The sequence below is a fragment of the Balaenoptera borealis genome (assembly GCF_965194805.1).
Source record: "Balaenoptera borealis genome assembly, contig: HAP1_SCAFFOLD_2520, whole genome shotgun sequence".
Classification (NCBI taxonomy): domain Eukaryota; kingdom Metazoa; phylum Chordata; class Mammalia; order Artiodactyla; family Balaenopteridae; genus Balaenoptera; species Balaenoptera borealis.
The window spans coordinates 4,452-12,038 of record NW_028121815.1 but is presented as its reverse complement, the minus strand read 5'-3'; the positions used below and the strand labels follow the sequence as shown (position 1 = coordinate 12,038).

The 7,587-nt window shown below is 41.5% G+C and overlaps 1 long non-coding RNA gene across 1 annotated transcript; it reads left to right on the top strand.

Annotated features, from left to right (window-relative positions):
• The first annotated feature begins 4,831 nt into the window (after positions 1 to 4,831).
• LOC309622412 lies at positions 4,832 to 7,305 on the top strand. Its single transcript, XR_014240840.1, has 3 exons — positions 4,832 to 4,892; positions 5,666 to 6,002; positions 7,186 to 7,305. It is a non-coding gene; the product is annotated as an uncharacterized lncRNA (long non-coding RNA).
• The last annotated feature ends 282 nt before the right edge of the window (positions 7,306 to 7,587 follow it).

Here is a 7,587-nt window from a genome sequence, read left to right as displayed (position 1 = left end):
TATAGTGGGAGGTCATATAATATTACCTCCGTGAACAGTTGCTAACCAGGGACTTCCCTGGTGACACAGTGGTTAAGAATTCGCCTGCCAATGCAGGGGACATGGGTTCGAGCCCTCGTCTGGGAAGATTCCGCATGCCGCGGAGCAAAAAGCCCGTGCACCACAACTACTGAGCTGCCCTCTAGAGCCCGCAAGCCACAACTACTGAAGCCCACGCGCCTAGAGGCTGTGCTCTGCAACAAGAGACGCCACTGCAATGAAAAGGCCGTGCACCGCAACCAGAGAAAGCCCACGTGCAGCAACCAAGACTCAACGCAGCCAAAAAAAAAAGAAACGAGAAAGAAAACTTAAATAAAGAGTTGCTAATCAGCTAGATACTTTTACTCCTGTAGGGATAGAAGTAATTATGGTAGCTGATGCAAAGTATGCTCCTGAGTCAACAGCTATCCCTATGGTAAACATATGATGGGCCCACAAGAGAAATCCTAAAAAGCCAGTGGACATGACTCATACTAGTCCCAAATAGCTGAAAGGCACTTTTTGTCCTAAATAGTATGTAATGATATGTGAGATTATAACAAAGCCTGGTAGGCCATGAATACAGACTTCAGGGTGACCAAAGAGTCAAAATAGCTGTTGGTATAGGATTCAGTCTCCTCCTGCAGGGTCAAAGAAAGTAGTGTTTAGATTTCTATCTCTTAACAATATGGCAATTCTGGCTGCTCAGACTGAGAGTGGTAATTATGTAATATGTCTATAGTTGGGAAAGATTAAACAAATACTGGTGTTTGGTATTGGGATATGACTGCTAGTTTTGTATTAAAGACTATAGTAATAAAAGTAATAGCACCAAGAATTGAAGAGACACCTGCTAAATGTAAGGAGAAAATGGTTAGGTCGACAGAGGCTCCTTCATGGGCCAGATTGCAGGCTAGAGCTGAATATAGGGTTCCACTTGTACCAGAACCAGCTTCTACTATTGGTGATATGAGTAGGAGTAAGAATGATGGGGGAAGTAGTCAAAAGTTTATATGATATATTGGGGGAAATGCTACCTCAGGTGCCCCAGTTATTAGTGGCCCAAGTCAGTTTTCAAACCCTGAAATCATAATGGGTACAACTATAAAGAAAATTATTACAAGTGCAGGGACTGTTATGACTACCTTACAGATTTGGGCATCTCCAAGTAGCGCTCCAGGTTAGCATAGCTCAGCCAGCATTAATATACTTAAGGCGCTGCCTGCTACTCCAGCTCAAGCACCAAATAGTAAAGATAAAATGCCGATATCTTTGTGATTTATTGAAGATAATCAGCAGTGTATGAACAGAGGTAAAATGACTGAGCTAGCATTCGACTGTAAATCTAAAGACAGAGATTGAGCCCTCTTTCTGGCAAACCCTGTGGTGAATCAACAGATTGAATTGTAACTTGAGAGAAGCAGCTTCAATTCTGCTGGTGATTTTCCTGCCTTTTTTTTTCTTCTTTTTTCTTTCTCAAAGGCAGGAGAAGTAGATTGAAGCCAGTTGACTAGAGGATTTGCCTGTTAACTAAAATTTCCTGGGGTTAAAACTCATCAATCTCGTAAGGATTTGGCTTAATTACAGTGTTTGCTTTGCATTCAATTGATATAGGAGAAAGTCCTGCAGTCCTTATTTTTAGAAATTAAGTAAATTGTACTTGTTTAGGGTTTTGAAAGCTCTTGGTCTAAACTAACCTAAATTCCTAGTCCAGCACTGATAGGATGGGTGTTATGGGTAGTAACCGTGTGGCTATTATGATGAGTAATGATAGGAAAGTTATTTGTTTTGTATGTTCAAATTGTTGTACTTTTGTGTTGTTTAATGAAGGGAATATAGTTAGTGATGTGGAGTATGTTAGCTGCAAGTAGAAATATATGCTGAGGACTGCTGTGATGGCTATTAGTGTTGGTAGAATGATGTTATCATTTTTGTTATCTCTTGGATAATTATTCATTTGGGTCAAAACCCTGATAATGGTGGGCGACCTCCTAATGACACTATAATGCTGAGGATAAGGATCCTGATGGGAGGTGTTTTATCTCATGTGTGTGATAATGATACCCTTGTAGTACATGATCTGGGTATAAATAGGAAGAAGATAGTGTTGTTATGATATAAATTAGTATGTTTAGGATTGTTATACTTGGAATATACATTATAATAGCTGTTATTCATCCTATATGGGCAACTGATGAGGAGGCTGTAATTTTTTCCAGGTGAGTATGGCTAAGTCTGCCTCAGCGTCCAACTATGATTTATAATATCACTATGATTAACAGTATGTTTAGGTTGATGGATGGTGACATGTGGTATAAAACTGATAGGGGTGCAATTTTGTCATGTTGATAGCATCAGGCCTGCTGTTCATGGAATGCCTTGAGTTACTTCGGGCACTCAGAAGTGAAATGGGGAATGTCCTACTTTTGTGACAAGGACGATTGTCATGATAGTGGATGCTGCTGGATTAAAGATTTTTGTAATTCATTGTGTTCTTTGACCAGAGTATATTAGATTAATGATAATAGCCATTATAAGTAGTATTGATGTGGTGGATTGTTTTAGAAAATATTTGTTGGATGCTTCTGTAGCTTATGGGTTCATGTTTTTTATTAGAATGGGGATACCATTAACCAGTGTGAGCTTGTTACTACAATTATATTTCCTGAAATAATGGTCAGTAGAATGATAGTAAAAACAATGAGAGTTTATTAGTACAGGAAGGATATACAACAATATTTTGGGGGTATGGGCCTTGAAGCTTTCTTAGAGAACCTTACTATATAGCATTGTGGTGTAATGTGGTAGCATGGAGAATGTAAAATTCTTAGAAATAAGTTCAATTCCAGGAATAAGCGCATTTAAACCTCTATCATTTACTTTATCAAAGTAACTCTTTAGTCAAACATAATTCTTAAGTTTGCTGTGGGTTGCCTGGTATGATGACAGGTAGTGAAAACTCTCATATACATAGGGCTAATGTTAGTAGTAAAAAATATTTTTATAAGAGATGTATACGTTGATCATATCAAAATTGTGGGTAGGATGCTTGAATTCATAGAAAGGAGATTGTTAGATGTGTTTTAATGATGACTTGGGCTGTATATAATTCTGGCACGTAGGGATTGTCAAATGCTCCTAAAAATAGAATGTTGTGAAAATGTTTATTATAAGGAAATTGACATATTCTCTAGGAAGGACGGGGTGAATGGGCCTGCTACATTTTCTACATTGAAGACATATACAGGTTTTGATTCTACTTCTGTTAAATCAAGTGGGGCTTCATTGGATTTCTGCTACTGCGGAGATAATCAAATTCTGGGTAAGGGTCAGGAGAAAATTAGTCATAGGTGTTCTTGTGTAATAATTACTGTTGAAAGTGTAAATGATCCATTTAGCATTAGGACTGAGAATAGAATAACTGCCAGCAAGACTTCATATGAGATTGTCTGTGCTACTGTCCGTAGAGCTCCAGTGAGTGAGTATTTTGAATCTGAAGCTCAACCAGATCAGAGGATGGAATAAATGGCTAGGCTTGATATGGCTAACATAAATAGTATGCCTACATTTATATTAATTAGTGGATAAGATATGGGAAGAGGAATTCATGTTGTGAGAGCCATGGTTAAGGCTAGCATTGGGGCAATAATATATAAATTGATGATGTTGATGGTCATGGTGGTTCTTTAAGAAATAATTTGAATGTCTCAGTAATGGGTTGTAATAATCCATAGGGGCTGATGACTTTTGGCCCTTTCTGGATTTGTATATAGCCTAGGATTCTCCATTTAGTTAATATGAGGACTGCTATGGTGAATTAAATTGGGTACTTTGTGAAAGAATGTTGATTATAAACATATTCTTAGGAAGAGAACTTGAACCACTGCAGATAAATGTTTCAGTTTTACCTAATTACCGGGCTCTGCCACCGTAACAAACCCTGTTCTACAGTAGGGTATGTATAAATTAACTGAATGTAGATTATATCATCATTTGGTTTGAAGACATTTTGTAAAGTAAGCCGTATTGCTCTTGTCCTTTCATACTGGAAGAAATCTGCAATAGACAGAAACCAACCAGGATGACTCCAGTCTGAACTCAGATCACGTGAGACTTTAATCGTTGAACAAACAGACAATTAATAGCAGTTATGCCATTGAAATGTCGTGATCCAGCATCAAGGTCATAAAACATATTGCCGATATGAACTCCAGAATACAATTACTCTGTTATCCCTAGTAAAACTTGTTCCGTTGATCAGTGGTTTAGAAGAACAGGTGATAAAGCATTTTGACTAGCTGGTCTAGATTTTAATCACTCAGAGGCAGTTTTATTCTCCAAAAAATAAATGGCGCACGGGCTCAAGGCACACCATCTTCAGTACTTGTGGCACGCAGGCTCAGTAGTTGTGGCCCACTGGCTTAGTTGCTCCGTGGCACGTGGGAAATTCCCAGACCAGGGATCGAACCGGGTCCCCTGCATTGGCAGGCGAATTCTTAACCACTGCATCACCAGGGAAGTCCCAGAATCGCAGTCTCCCTTTTAATATACCTTAAGCCCAAAGAATCCATGGAAAATTGTTACAGAAAATAAGACAAAAAAATATTGTAAGGACTATAACAGAAGCATATAGTACACAGTTCATATAGACACATCCCAAGCAGTTACAAAGTATATTAAAAGGGAGACTGCGATTTTAAAAAAATAAGATAAATTATACCCACAAACTCCTAGTCTTTCCTGAAACATTGCAATCTGAAACCCTATTGTAGGAAGCAGAAGATTCCAGGAGACATTCTACAAATGAAGGACCCTAAACCCTGTGGTTGGAAAAGGAATTCTGGAAGGAAGGTATCCTCACCCAAGGAGAGCAGGTTCCTATACTTCTCTAACATCACACCCCTGTACAATTCCCATTGATCTTGGTCCAGGCATTGTCACTCCTCTTGAGAGAAATCTATGGCCACATCCTGGAATGGCAGCAGTCCCTGAAATTAAAAGTACACATGCCATGTGGCCACGGGAAGAGTTCATAATGTGACCCAAGAAGAAAACAGCAAGTTAAGAGAAGTGCTTTTAATTTAGAAGACTGTCTTCAATTATCCACTAATATATATATATTTACAAAGTAACTTTCTCTACCTTATTTGTAACTACAAGAAAAGAGTATGGCATGTGATCCACAAAACCAGTGTAGAGACTATACTTATCTGGAAAAGAAATGATAAAATGATGGTTTCAACACAGGCATATGCATTTTTGAGTGTTTTATTTATATCAAACTGGATAAAATGTGTGTATTTCTCAGACAGAAAAGACATGTCGAGGTAGAAATGTACCTTTCAACTATTCATGGGTACCCAAGTACACTGGGGAGATTGTAAAAGTGCAGATCGTGATTCAGTAGGTCTGGTGGGCCTGAGTTCTATTTTTTCCTCAAGCTCATTTTTAACTAGTGATGCCACAGTCTCTGATTCATTAACCACAGTTGGGAATAGCAGAGACATAATTAGAAAGGTAAAAATTCGTATTTAGCTTTGAACTTAAAGTGTTTTATGGATTTTACACCTTTAATAGAATAGTAAGCACAGCAGCAACAATCATTTGTGAATATTTACTATAGACTGTATCTTTCTTTCTTGTGTAGGATTCCAGGAAAAAGGCCTGGGCTGCGGCCACAGTGGGCGGGGCCCCCAGGCCGGGCCGCCCCTCCAGGACCCCCGGAAGGGCTCCTGGAGGCTCCAGGCGGCTCCTCCCCCGGCGCCGCCCTCCCTCCCGGAAGGCCTGGGGGCAGAGCGGTCCCACCTCCTCGCCCAGAACGATCCCGCGTTTCCGCAGAGCTGGAACTCCCGGCTCGGGGTCTCTTGCCTCCGCCGTCACTAAAGTGCCCCGGAGCCCGAGGGGAGGGCGGCCTCACTGAGGCTGCCGGCTCTGGAGGGGCCCCGGCCGCCAAAGCCGCGACAGTCCTGGGGACCGCGGGCCGGGTAAGTGGGCGCCAACCCTCCTCCTGGTCTGGTGCCCGGGCGTCAGTGCAAGACCAGCTTCTGAGGGGCAGGGGTTCGCTGCCACCCACCGCTGCTGTGCAGAAAGAGCAGCCCCTAGCGTTCTGGTCCCGGGGAACGTCGGTCCCTTCTCTCGCCCCTGCCCTCGGCCTGGCTCGCGGGGCCTGGTGGGCGTGGGGAGTGGGTCGGCCTGAGCGTCCTGAGGGGAAACGGGGAAAGGGAGGCGCAGGGTCCGGTTGGAGCGTCAGCGCCCCTCCTCCTGACTGCGGGGAAAGCGGCTGAAAACGCATCCCCAGGCTCGGAGGTCCCTTGTTCAGCCGAGTCTCTCTGCGCTCCTTCCTCCCTGAGCTAAAGTACTGGGGGGAGGGGACAGGGGAGGGGAATGGCGCAGGTAATGGGGAACATCAAAAGGTGATTGTTAACTAAGGAAAACCAGCTCTCCCAAGGTGAGGAATGTAGCGCTTTTCTTTGTATGGGAAGATGCAAGCGTCTGGGCTCACTGAAATCCTTCCTTTGATATGCACCTCAGCTCTCTGGGGCCAGCATTCTGTATTTGCATATCCTGAGTTCCTCAGGGCCCACCGGCTCACATTGGAGGGCTGCAAGTGCTGATGACTGTGACATCCTTTTTTTACTGATATGGCAAGAAATATTCCATTTCTTACAGGCTTGAGGGGCAGAGAGTGAAAAAGAGTAGGAGAATCTCACTCAGCATGTAATTTGGCATATATATATATATATATATATATATATATATATATATATAAAATATTTATATTTAACTGTGCTAATAGAGGCTCTCAATTCCAATCAATTTGTACTACTGCCCTCTATGTATTAATTTCATCAATATCATATGATAAATGCCTATAAAGTTGACGTAATCCATTTAAACAGGATAATGATTTTTAAAGGAAACATAATAGAAATATAACAACAAAACCCTTACCACCAAAGGCTGTGTGTGGAACAACCTAAATACATGTTCCATTGTTAAAATATTGAAAGATGTATTCAGTAGAAATATCAACAAAATGAAAAATAATAAGGGCAACGGAATGCTGAAATGTTGTATCTTTATCATTAAAGTGGCAGAAAATCATTTATTAGTAGGCAGTGAGGGCAGAGGATGCCTGATTTTTATATCTTTTTCATATTTGTGCAGTTGTTTCAGCAAGTAACTTAAAGACAAAATGGAAAAACAAGGAGGTTTGTGCCTGAGATCATGTTGATGTGAAACCAGGGATGGCCACCTTGTGCCAGGTGCGTGAAGTTTACCTGGCCAGGTAGACCGCAGAGCTCCTGAGAAACCAGGGTTGGAATTCTTCTGCTGGGTGCCCCTTAGCTTCTGTGACTTGATTGATTTTGAGTCATGTTGGGGGATAGACCTGATCACAGGAAATGGGTGGAAATAGAGTGATTTGGGGAGCAGCTAACGACATTCATCACAGCTCATGGCCTGATTGAATTTTAAAGAAACAGGAAAACAAATGCTTCTTATGGAATCAGAGAATGTGAGGGCTGGACAATCCCAGAAAATGAGAAACACCCATCCCATTTTCCAGAT